This window comes from Artemia franciscana, chromosome 5, assembly GCF_032884065.1.
Source record: "Artemia franciscana chromosome 5, ASM3288406v1, whole genome shotgun sequence".
NCBI classification, from domain to species: Eukaryota; Metazoa; Arthropoda; class Branchiopoda; order Anostraca; family Artemiidae; genus Artemia; species Artemia franciscana.
The window spans coordinates 7,352,732-7,365,748 of NC_088867.1; the positions used below are offsets into that span (position 1 = coordinate 7,352,732).

At 28.2% G+C, this 13,017-nt stretch overlaps 1 protein-coding gene across 7 annotated transcripts in view; it reads left to right on the forward strand.

Moving 5' to 3' along the window:
• LOC136026937 (alpha-(1,3)-fucosyltransferase C-like) overlaps positions 1 to 13,017 on the forward strand; it is a 203,277-nt gene that overhangs the window by 164,741 nt on the left and 25,519 nt on the right. For 5 of the 7 annotated variants that reach the window (XR_010617449.1, XR_010617451.1, XR_010617452.1 and 2 more), the window contains one exon: positions 1,195 to 1,356. The exons of the other annotated variants lie outside the window; for them this stretch is intronic. The gene's annotated coding sequence lies outside the window, so the exon portion shown is untranslated. The remainder of the gene's footprint in view (positions 1 to 1,194; positions 1,357 to 13,017) is intronic. 7 annotated transcript variants of the gene reach the window in all.

The following is a 13,017-nucleotide window of genomic DNA, read 5'->3' on the forward strand; positions in this document are numbered from 1 at the left end:
CCATTCTAACCCTTAGAAAATATTTGTTTTCTTCCTCAAGTGGTATAAAGGGCTGCTTAAGTAATAACATGGGTCTCCCTTCTATTTCAACATTTCCCCCCAGACAATTTTCAGAGATGAGAAGGCAGTAGACACCCTAAAAAGAACTAAATGTATCAATATTTGACAGGCTCACTCTTCTTCAAATGACTTAAAGTGAGTTTTAAATAATCAAACATCCCCTTTTGGCTTGATTTTCAGTCAAACATCACATAACTCGTCTGTCTTCTTAGATTAAAAAATAAAGAGATTTATTCCATTCATAACTTTTGATAGTTTTAGAGCCCCCATTTCAATAGAGACTAAACTTATGTACAGTACCAAAGGTTGGAACCAGCCAAAAATTGAAATGAAAATTTCTCGGTAGGTTATAAATATTGGGCTTTGCATCCTTCTGCTTCTTCACTTTTTCAAGCAGTGCAAGTGGAGCATCACATATTCCTTAAAAGGTACTGAAGTGAATAAAATTTGAAATCTACGGAAACAAAAAAAATTAAATACACATGAAACAAATTGAAATTAATGTATTTAAGAGTAAAACTACTCGTCTTGTAAGCCATGTAAATGGTAAAATGTCTTTTAAGCTTTACTGAAACTTAAATGTAGCTTGACAATTTTTTTGGCCATTATAACATCGAAAGAAGAGGTATCTACAAATAATTATTTTCAAGCATAAAAACTATTTTTTTTAGTATACTTAACGATACATAATTTACCATTAAGTTGTTTCTTTCACAAGCATGAAATAAAAAAAGGATTTTATGATATGAAATATAGTTACATAATTTCATTATCAAGATCGTGATCCTTTCTAAGGAATATTATTCCAATGTTCTAGTATACAGGTTTGTAGGAGCTTCTAGGTGTTAATCAAAAACTCTAAAATTAATAAGCTCTGTACTTTAAGAGCCATATTGAATTGTAGATCATGATGAAACATGCCTTGTAACCGAAACTTGGTTTCGTATAGTCTCAGTTTCCATTGACAAGGGTGGCTGTTTGTTGATTGTTTTATGCTATAAAATTTTTTATCTAAATTTATCTTTAATGCTTAGGATCACCATAAATTTTTTTATTTCTAAATTTGTATTTAAACTCATTTTTCTATAGTTTAGTCTATAGTCACCATTATTAATTTTATAATTTTAATTCTAGAAAATTTGAGACAATGTTGTCGACAAGAATAAAACAAGAGGCAAAGATACTTCGCAAATTCAATGAGCTTCTGTATAAATCTTGCAGTATCTATAACGATAATCTAAGTTTTACGAAAAGAAGAGGTACAAAGGCAAACTTCTCAGACCCAGTTCCAAGAAAGTAAGATATTGCTTTTTATACATCAATTGAAAGAAAATGTATTGCAAATCTCTTAATACACCTGTAAGTCTTAATTAATTGCAATTTCTCATTCTCATACATAAATAATCTTCAGGATGCCATTTCAGGATGGAACAAAATTTTGAAAAGTAATCTAAGACAGTAGATAAGGAAAAAACATGCGATTGGCTAACAAAAACAAATATTAATAAACTCAGTCTTGACAGATAAAAGTTAAACATAAGAGAAGGGCAATATTAGTGACGAGGGAAGAGTTAAGGTGAATCGGTAAAACATTTTGAGAAAATGATAAACCGAAACAAAGTTACTAAAAAATAATCATAGGAGAACTTTAAGGCTTTTGGTACCTTTTTTGCAAATGAAGTAGAGATTATGAGGAAGAACTAGTGATAATACTAAGAGAAATAAGAAAATTATAAAGACTCAGGTACTGATAATGTGGTTAATAGTTATCGTTCATATGTTATCGATAATATTAGAAATAAGTAACTGAAAATTATAAATATGATTTATTTTTTTAAGAAAAATCACAGAGTAATTTAAGGAAAACCATAATTAGATCCTTGTACAAGAAAGGCTATAAGATTAAGTTTGATAATTATTGAGACACTAGGGTGGTCTCTCTAGGGTATACAATAGAGTGTGGTCTCTACTGTATACCCTACTCACACTTCACATTTTTTTGAATCGAAACAGGTTTTTAATTATTGTTTTTGAAATTTTTATAGATAAATTGTATACTCTTTCATTGATTGGAGAATTATTTGTATCGATAAAATTCCAATGTAAAGATTTTCGTACTTTTCTTTTCAAAAAACTTCATAGGCTTGATTTTTGCTTCAACCTTCCCTTCATTTTCTTTTGAAATGCTTCATCGCGATATTTTTCAAGTATATTTATTATAACATTTTCAAAACTGTCTAAGCGTTCAGATAACTGCATGAAGCCCTTCGAGTATACGAATAAACTTGAAAACTTAACTGCATCTGCCCCTATTTTTGGGTTAGCAAAATTTCTAATTCTTCCATTTTCTGCATTAATATCTTCTTTTCTACTTTAAGGTATTTTTTAATAATAGTCCTTTGTCATCAACTCTAGTCAATATTACACAAAAAAACTGGTTTTTTTAACTGAAAGTAAGGAGCGACATTAAAACTTAAAACGAACAGAAATTACTCCGTATATGAAATGGATTGTCCCCTCCGCAATCCCTCGCTCTTTACGCTAAAGCTTTTAATTGTTTTAAAAAGCAGAATTGTGGCAAAGAGTCAAACTTTAGCGTAAAGAGCGAAGGATTGCGGAGGGGACAATCCATTTCATATACGGAGTAATTTCTGTTCGTTTTAAGTTTTAATGTCGCTCCTTACTTTCAGTTAAAAAGACTAGTTTTTTTATGTAATTTCTGAACGTTTTTGAATTAATGCATGTTTGATTTTGACTCTCCACATGTAAACTATTCAAAGGAAATTGACATATTAATTCCTTTTTTGGCTAAATGGCTTTCTCTTAGTTTTGATCATACGATTTTCAGAAATATGGGACGGGGAAGGAGGCCGAATTGCCATGCAATTTTTCGGTTACATAAAAAGGCAACTATTAATTTTAATTTTAACAAATTTTTTTTATTAGAAAAAATATACGTAACTTTAGAATTAACTTACGTAATAAACTTTTAAATTCTTTAATTTTTATTATGTATACGAGGGGGTTTGTACCCTCGTTAATACTTCCTTCTTTACACTAAATCGTAAGTTTTGTCCCAATTCTTTAAGAATGACCCCTGAATCAGAAAGGCCGTAGAATAAATAGTTGAAATTACTAAAAATACTTTAGCATAAAGAGCAAGGTATTTATCTCCTCCTAAATACCTAGCTCTTTATGCTAAAGTATTTTTAGAACCCCTCATATGCGTAATAATCTCTGTTTGTTTTAAGCTTCAATGCTACTTCCTCCTTTCATTTGAAAAAACGTTTTCATGTTTATTTTTCATTGTTTTCTTATAGTAATGCTAGAGAATCCTGCGCCCTTTTCATTGAATTTTTCTTCTCCCATGACAGATTCCTCCAAGGAAAGATCCTCCAGCATAGCCCCCTCTCCTAAGCCCCATCCCCAAACAAAAAAAATCCCCCTGAAAACGTCTGTACACTTCCCAATAACCATTACTATATGTAAACACTGGTCAAAGTTTGTAACTTGCAGCCCCTCCCCCAGGGATTTTAGGGGAGTAAGTCATCCCCAAAGACATAGTTATTATGATTTTTGACTATGCTGAACAAAATGGCTTTCTCAAAATTTTGATCCGATGACTTTGGGAAAAAAATTAGCGTGGGAGGGGGCCTAGATGCCCTCCAATTTTTTTGGTCACTTAAAAAGGGACTAGAACTTTTCATTCCTGTTAGAATGAGCCCTCTTGCGACATTCTAGGACCACTTGGTTGATACGATGACCCCTGGGAAAAAAAAAATAAAATAAACACGTACCCGTGATTTGTCTTCTGGCAAAAAATACAAAATTCCACATTTTTGTAGATAGGAGCTTGAAACTTCTTCAGTAGGGTTCTCTGATACGCTGAATATGATGGTGTCATTTTCGCCTACGACTTTTAGGGGGTGTTTCCCCCTATTTTCCTAAATAAGGCAAATTTTATCAGGCTCTTAACTTATGATGGGTAAGACTAAACTTGATAAAACTTATATATTTAAAATCAGCATTAAAATGCAATTCTTTGGTTTACTATTGAGCCGGGTCGCTCCTTACTACAGTTCGTTACCACGAACTGTTTGATATTGTGACGTGATTAATGAATCTTACTTAATGTATTGATATCCTCACTTAAATACTGATTTGTAAGAATTTGTTGGTTAAATACTTCACCCTTGAAATTGTTTAAAATAATTTTTACATTTTTAAAATTCATAACATTATTATCTGATTTTGGATCACCAAGATTAGTTAATCGTTACAGTTGTAAATCAAGATTACAATCATCATCTAGTAATCTGCTTTCGTTACTTTTATTCTTCCGATATTTACTTCCTAAGTTTCTTAAGTTGTTCATCTATTATACACAATCCTTATTAAATGAATATATGAGTTCTTTATTTACTTGAGAGATCCATCATTTGCTTTCAAATAAATTAGTAAAAATCCATAGTTAATCATAAAAATCTAGTCAATATATTGTCAGGTGATTAATGAATCTTAGCTAATCTATTGATATCCTTTCTTAAATACTGATTTGTAAGAATTTGTTGGTTAAATACTTCACCCTTGAAATTGTTTAAAATAATTTTTACATTTTGTAAATTCATAACATTATTATCTGATTTTCGATCACCAAGATTAATTAATCGTTACAGTTGAAAATCAAGATTACCATCATCATCTATTAATCTGCTTTTGTTACTTTTATTCTTCTGATATTTACTACCTAAGTTTCTAAAATTGTTCATCTAGTATACACAATCCTTATTAAGTGAATATCTGAGTTCTTTATTTACTTGAGAGATCCATCATTTGCTTTCAAATAAATTAATAAGAATCCATAATTCCTTTGGAGCCTTGTTAAAGTAGTTGATAAATTTTTTTTTCAAGTTAGATGCATAGTTTACCGGATTGAACCAATTTATTTTGTGTTACAACACTTGAAGAATACAAAATAGTTATTTTTTTACATACTATATTAGTAATATCAAAATAACTCCGAGAAATATATATTATTGATGTATTAGATTTTCTACCTCTTACGAATAAATCTTCAATTTTATCTGATCTTTTTGTGTTTCAAAATTCTCAAAGACAATTAAATTTGTAACCTTGGGATATAGGTCATTCACATCAATGGTTTCACTTTTATCATTACTAAAAATGAAGATCAATGTCAGTTTGTTATTCGAAGTTATTCATATTAATTATTAAATCTTTATATTTATATTCTTCAAGATCCTTTTTTAATTTTTTATTTATTTATTTTTTTTAAGTATAGGTAATCATAAAGCAAATTCAAGGGCAAATTGGTTTTACCACATCAAGAGTTACCACAAATCAAAAGTCAAAACGGCTATTGAGGTGATAGCAAATGTTTATTTTTTGAACGATCTTTACCTTTTACGCAATAATATACTTTAATCCTTGCTTTTTCATCCACATACTTCATAAAAATATTTGCTAGTTAAACTTCAACTACAAAACCTATAGCTTTGAAACTTAAAGGTTTGAAGCTTATAGCTCAAACCTCAGATGCTTATAGGTTTGAGGCTTATATCTTTAAAGCTTATTGGTTATAGCTGAGTTTCATGGAAAATAACTTACAGCCTCAAGGGATTAAGTCCCAAGGGTACCATGTTTGCGCAATTTTTCAAAACCCTTTTTAAGTGTCATTAGGGTCTTGAGATTTTTATTTATTTTTTTCTAAGAACATTGAATGTTTGTTTGCTCTAGCTGAGTTTCTGATAAGTTTTTCACTTTTCTGAATAATAAATTTTTATAATTCTGTAATATTATTTTTTTTCTTTAATGATTTACGTTTTGATATCTTTCAATTTTCCTTTGCTTTGGTTTCATTGTCCCGCTCTTTTAAATAAGCATATAATTTTGATCTTAAGCTTTGCAAACTTGGACACTATTATTTTGGATAATTAATCTTTCGAGATACCTATCATATTTTATTGATTGTTATAAGGGTTGTCTTCTTTATAATCTGAAGAATAAAATTTTTTTTTAGGGGCAGCTTTAATATCTTCTTAAGAATCTTCAGCTAAAATATCATAAGGAAGCTATCGAAAATACATAAAAAGCCATAACATAGATTAATGTTTTCACTGGATTTTGATTTCAAGTATTCATAATCAAATTTATACATTATTAACTTAGATAACTCTATTACAGATAATCCTATATAAATAAGTATTTCTAGATTTATTTTTGACTTGGCCATTCTGGAAACCAGAACTTTCTCGATAATCATTATTTCCGATCTGAAGTTATGTTTTTTAACTATTTTAAGTCTTTAATCATCAATAGTGATTATTTCAATCCTAGCCTCTTTTTCTAAGATTTCCCTTGTTTTACCAAAACAAGCATTATTCATGAGCTTAAAAATCCTTCTCGAACTTACTTGTTCCCTTTCGACGTAATGTAGTATTATGATTGATATATTCTTTTAAATATAGTGTGCCAGTAAAAGCTAGTATTTCTGTGTACTTTATATTACTAGGCCATGTTTTAAATAAAATTCTAAATTCTTATAATGCACAACGATAATTATTAAATTATTTAAAGTTGTATTTTATTTATATTTAAAATGTTCAGGAGCTAGTTTTAAATATGTAAGTAAATTGCTTAATTTTTCTTAATTTTCTAAATTCACTTCGTAAATGACTCCTACATTATCCTTATTTTTGTGACTTAATTTAATCTATTAATTGATTGTTGTAGTAGTCTGAGGTGTTGTTTTCCTTTAGATGGACGGGTACATTAATAAAGGTAAAATCTTTTTCAGGTAAATTTTTGTGACATTGCCCAACCATATAAATTATCAACATCTAAAAAAATTAAACAATTAGAATATTGAACTTGATTAAAGTTTTTCATATATTTATTATTTGCTTTAACATATCTTTTCATACAATGAGATACACCATCTCTCATAATTTTTCAATAAAAACTTACATATCTCCGTCAAAGAATAATGAAATTTGAGTTTTAGAGTCTTTGAGAAAACCTTTTCATGTGAGTCCTGGGGCTGAAAAGAAGTGCAATGGATCTAGATTACAATTGTTCAAAAATTCGCTTCTAAGATTTCAGCAGCATCTGAAAAAATTAAAACATCACTTCTGAGGTAAAATTTAGTGGAATCTAATAATGTTTTACATTCACATAATTTTCAAGCGGATTTCACTCTTATATAGTCCTCTTCAGAAATATTTTTATTGTTATCTTAGAATAAAACTTATCTATTAAAGTTAATTTTATATCATTTATTTTCCAAATCTTTCAATTAATTCATAGGGATCCCTTTCTTTATTACTTCTTCTGATTTTTTGGTACTTTGAAATAAATCAGAAGTATACTTGAAATTGTTTCTTAAAGAATTGCAATTTAGCTAAATTTTCAGACAGCCGATCTAATGATTAGACGATAAAACTGAGTCAATCTTTGAAATGCCTTTAGCATTGGGTTTAATTAACAGTTTTTGTCTTATAAAATGATAATAAGACTCTCAGCTAAATAAAAAAACCGTTATCAGGTACTAATTCTCTAAGAAATAAATGGGGGTTATATTTTGCGAGATTATGCATTGCAATAGGGATATATTTAGGAATTCTAAGGTTTTTATTACATTTTTTATGCGTAAATCCACTTATACTACTAGTCATATGTTCTTGAGCTGAATAAAAATTTCTATCTACTATTTCCTTTTCAAAAATATGAAAGATTTTAAATGTTGTTTTATTCCATTTGTCCCTTACTTGTTCTTGTGTGTAACCATAATCTCTCTGCCTGTTTTCATGTTCATTGGCAATTCTTGTAAGAACTTCTGTTTTACTAGTTACAAAATGCCCGCTAGTATCTTCACCAAAACATTTGTAATATTTTTTTTTGTTGTATCCCAAGAACAATATATTTGAAATTCATAAGCAAATGGCTTTTGCTCTGCTATTTTAATTGTCTTTTCACCTTCCTTTCATTGAATTCTTCATTTTACGATTCAAAATCTGTTTTAACACTTTAAGGTACTTTAATTTGCTTAGCAATATTTTTAAGTTCAATTGTAGATCCTGGTTGTGGCATAATAGTGTCAGGATATTCACAGTTATCCTTTTTAGTATGTTTTCCAAACTTTTGCTTTTCTTTTGAACTTCTTTCAAAGCATGTGCGAGGATACACTTTTTATTTCTGTTTAGTATTTTGAGTTCTCAATATTTTACTTAAATCTTGAATTAAAACATAATAATTATCAAAATAGAGTAGATTAACCTCAGGTATAGCAATTATTCCAAAGATATTAGTTTTAGGAATATGAGCTCTAACCATTTTATTTTCAGTTATTTAAAATAAATGAATTTTAATATAATATTTGTTTTCAAATTTATAAATATCTTGAATATCAAATAAATAATTAGAAATTCATTTGATGTTGAATTCATTTTCATGTTTTTGATAGTTTGATACTCTGTCTACAAGGTTTTTAGTTGGATGAAGATAAGCGGATATTGGCCAAAGAAAGAATCTATTATCATTATTTTGTACATAAATACAACCTTTTTATTTAAAAAATTCAGGCAATTCTTTGTAAATACCTCCCATATAATTTGGTTATTTTGTCATTCGATAATTATTTCTATCGACTCTTTCAAATTTTAAGGCAGATCTAGGAGTATTCTTTATGACTAAGGCTTTCTTCGATATCAACTATTTAGATGGCTTTCTTCGATATTACTCTTTTTTTTAAATCCATGAGCAGCTATGATAATGAATAGGTTCGATTTCTTCTTTATCCTTCTGAAAACAAAATATTACTCGTCTTGTAAATCGAACTCTTTAACTAAGTCTATCATTCATTCTGTTGTTTAAATATCTTACAATAGTCAAAAAATGGTCCAAAATCAGATCCATTTGAATTCATAGAAATATTAATTTTCTCTAATTCATTTAATACAAGGATGATTATAGTTTTTTCTTCTTTAAACATTTACTCTTGAATATCTGGAACTTCTCTTTTTTTCTTATTTATAAAGAAATTCCAAATGTAAATATTCTGTTTTTTTTTTAACTTTCTCTACCAGTTAAATATAGAATGAATTTTGATTTTGATCACCGTTCTTTTTATTGATCTCTATTTGATCATTAAAATAACTTTCCATTTTATTCTTCACTTCACTATAGTTCTCAGCACTTGAAATCAATTTTGATTTAACAAATTTTTAAGTTCAGTAATATTTTTATTTTGCACATTATTAAATTGAAGTTTTAAATCTGAAAGAGTTTTATTCTTATTTTTGATTTTACATTTTTAATTTTACTTTTAATTCAGGTTGAATAATTTAGTAATATTACTTTTTGACTTTTTCTCTTTTTACATTTTGTAACCATTAAATATAATGATCGCATATTGATATTTTATTGTTGAGCTAATCATTGATGGTAATTTATTTATTTATTTTTTTGCCAATAGTCCTTGAATTATAGTTTTTGGTAAATGACCCCAATTAATTAATTTTATAATGCGGCAATTGATTTTTTATCTTAACCAATTCGTATTTTCATTGGAAACAACCTTTAATCACTTCCGCAATTTCAGCCATTTATCAGGAGCTGATTTTATTAAACATACTTCCGAATCAGAACAAATCTGAAAAATATGCAAGCCTGTAGAATTTTGTGCTTGCTATTTACTACTCATCAGACTTTCCTGAGATCATAGAAGTCTGTTAGTCTTCATTAATTTTTTGATAATTAATGTTTGATAATTTAAATTTATTTTATAATATAAAATAAATAACTGGATAACTGGATGTGTAATATGTGTAATAACTTGAGATTTTATTGCATGCGATATAAATATCATACTGCAACCGATTTTTTTAATCGCACAGTTTCAAATGGAAATGAAGTGCCATTTGTAGGTATTTGCATATTTTGTGGATGCTTACAGATTCGTTTTTCAAAAAGGAAGCAATGAGCAAAACCCTGGATAAAACGAAGTGGTATTTGTGCTGGTAAGAATAGCGTAGAAAACACAATTTTAGAATTCTGTCATTCAAATTTTTCAGGGATTAATGATTTACTAGTTTTACTGTATCAAAAACTAAAATCAAAAAACTGTTTCAAAATCAAAATAATTATTTTTACTCCATCCAGTTTATCATACATTTAAATGAAGACGTATTTACATTCATAGTATCGATGACCAGTGGGATACAGTTTTTGGCGATAGGCAGCAGTATAAAAGGGAAAATAATCATTTTGATTATATTCTTATATTAATTGAATCTTGTAGTAGTTATATTTTGTTTACTCCTTTAAAGGATAAATTGGGTTAATAAATTATTAATGCTTTTACGGGTTTATTCAAAAATAGAAAACGTAAAAACATAAAAAACCGTTTTAACGTTTAAACGTTATGAAAAACGTTCAAGTATATTTTTATGATCAATGATATTCATTGGTTCTCATCTGAAAGTGAATTGAAAGCTCAATTTGCTTGTTGGTTTACTAGAGTAATCAAAGAGAAATTAAGGAAATATGTTACTTATAAAAACAAAAAACGTTGGATAAATGTATTGCCCTCTTTCTTGGATAATTATAGCAATTCATATCATCAATCCATGAAATTAAAACCATGAGAAGTGAGTAAAAAAGGAAATAAGAAGAATGTCTACACTAATTTTTTTCCTGGTGTCAAAGTTAAAAAACATCCATAAAGAAAATCAATGTTGGTGATTTTGTTAAAATTAATAAAAGTATTTTTTTTATATAGGCTATCCACCAAAAAAATAGACCTGAATTGTTTCAAATAGCTCTAGTGAGCTACAGCTGTGAACTCTCAAATAAAACTGGTAAAATCATTATGTGTTGTTTCTACGAAAAAAGAACCTTGAAAGTTATTTATTAAAAAAAAATTCTATAAATAGATCCTATAAAGTTGAATCAATTATTAGGGAGCATATTGAAAAGTAGAGAAATACAAAGAAATATAGGTCAAGGATGTTCTTTAGAATAAGCTGGATTTTTTGACTATGCTGAAAAGTTGGATGTTTCAATCGTTGAAGCAGAAAATAAAATACAAATATGATTATTGATAAATTATACAAAAATTACATAAATTTAAAATGACAATTACAACAATTGGATCAATTTTTAAGCAGCGCATTAGGTTTAAAAGCAAGCAATCAATCTCACAAAAATCAATATTTTTTTGCCCCCGAATAAGCTGAATTTCATTGCTAATGTTGATTCTGTGATATATGATGAACTTTTGAAGGAAATCAGTAAGGACCCTGAGCCTAAGGATTTCTATTTTAAAATGCCAAGTTTTTGTTTAGACTATTATAAATATTTAATAGAGGCAATAGATGAATCCGGTACACTTAATCAAAAATAAGGAGTAAAGATGAAAGTCTCACAATTAAAAGCCAGACAAGGAAATAAATTCAGTTCCTAAAAATCAAAAGAAGAAGGTTAAAAGCTATTAAAGATAACTTTGATGTTATACAACCTTAGCAAGGAACTGGGATTTACATGAATGCAAATGATATGATTGAAAAATTATATAGTTTGCTAGGTAGCAGAGCTGCTGAAAATAAATCTGATGAAGTGAAAAATATTGTGATTGACCTGCTCGATTCATTATTCAAAAATAAAATTATTAAGAAAAATGACTATAATACTATTTACAACAACTATCTCAGAATTTGAATTTTATGAAGAAAGATACTTCTCTCATAAATGGTTTTTATAATTATTAGTGTGAACACAAGTTAAACAGAAAAATCTTATACAAGTAATCCAATCACGTTAGATCAAAATACTAATTATTAAATTGACTTAACTCAATTTACACTTTGCTACTAATGGTGTGCTATTCTTGATCAAAATAAAAGGAATACGTTTGAATACAGGGGAAAAAAAGATGAGCAGGTCGACGTTATTATTTCAATGGGGTTGTATGATGATGGGGCTTTAAATTATTTATTAACTCCTCATTTCAATTCATCGCTAGATCGATGTCCTATCAGCATATCATCTAATCTAGCAACAATGAAATTTGTTATTATTTTAAAAGAGGAATACAAATTTTAGTTTCAAAGTGATTTATGTTTTATATTGGGATTTGAAAATAAATCTGAACTAAGTAGTTAGTATAATGAAGGTATTAGAGTTCCCGATATTACATGAAATGATGATAAAATACACATTCACTGATCATTAATGCATAGCTTAATTGTGAATGGGAAAACATCATCTGATGTGTTCTGGAGCTTTGCTCCAAAAACTTAACTTGGAACGTTGCTCTTTGAGATTCCTATTCAAATGAAATAACTTCTGATCAATCAAAACAAATATATCAAAGCACTAAAAATGACTATAACTGATCAATTAGGTAGGTTAATTGATCTGAATATAAAGAATATTTAATGAAATTATTTTATAACATTTATCTATAATAAATGTTGATCAATCTTCAGATCAATCTGATCATCTGTGAATATTGTCAATACTCAATTATTCGAGACGTCCATAGTAAATATAAAAGATGAAGCTAGTTCCATGTATAACACTGGGATTAAACCTCGAGTTTAATTATTTAAAATAGACCAATTTAAACAAGTAATTTAAAAATAGAGCAATTAAAGCAATTTAAGCAATTTAATATAATTTAACAGAGTTAAATTATGTGAAACTTCTAAAAGATATATATTCAAATAATAAGAGATTCTTTCATAAACATCTTGATGATCGGAGGACAGGCTTATTGGATGCAATGATTTTAAGTAAGGTACCTAAACAACATCAACAATGATGCTCTTGTTGACATACTTAGTGACAATCGAAGATCCATTTGCACTGTTGGAAGATCTCTTAGGGTCTATTTAATAATTTTGTCTGTATATGAATGGCAGTGAATTAGGTTGTTGC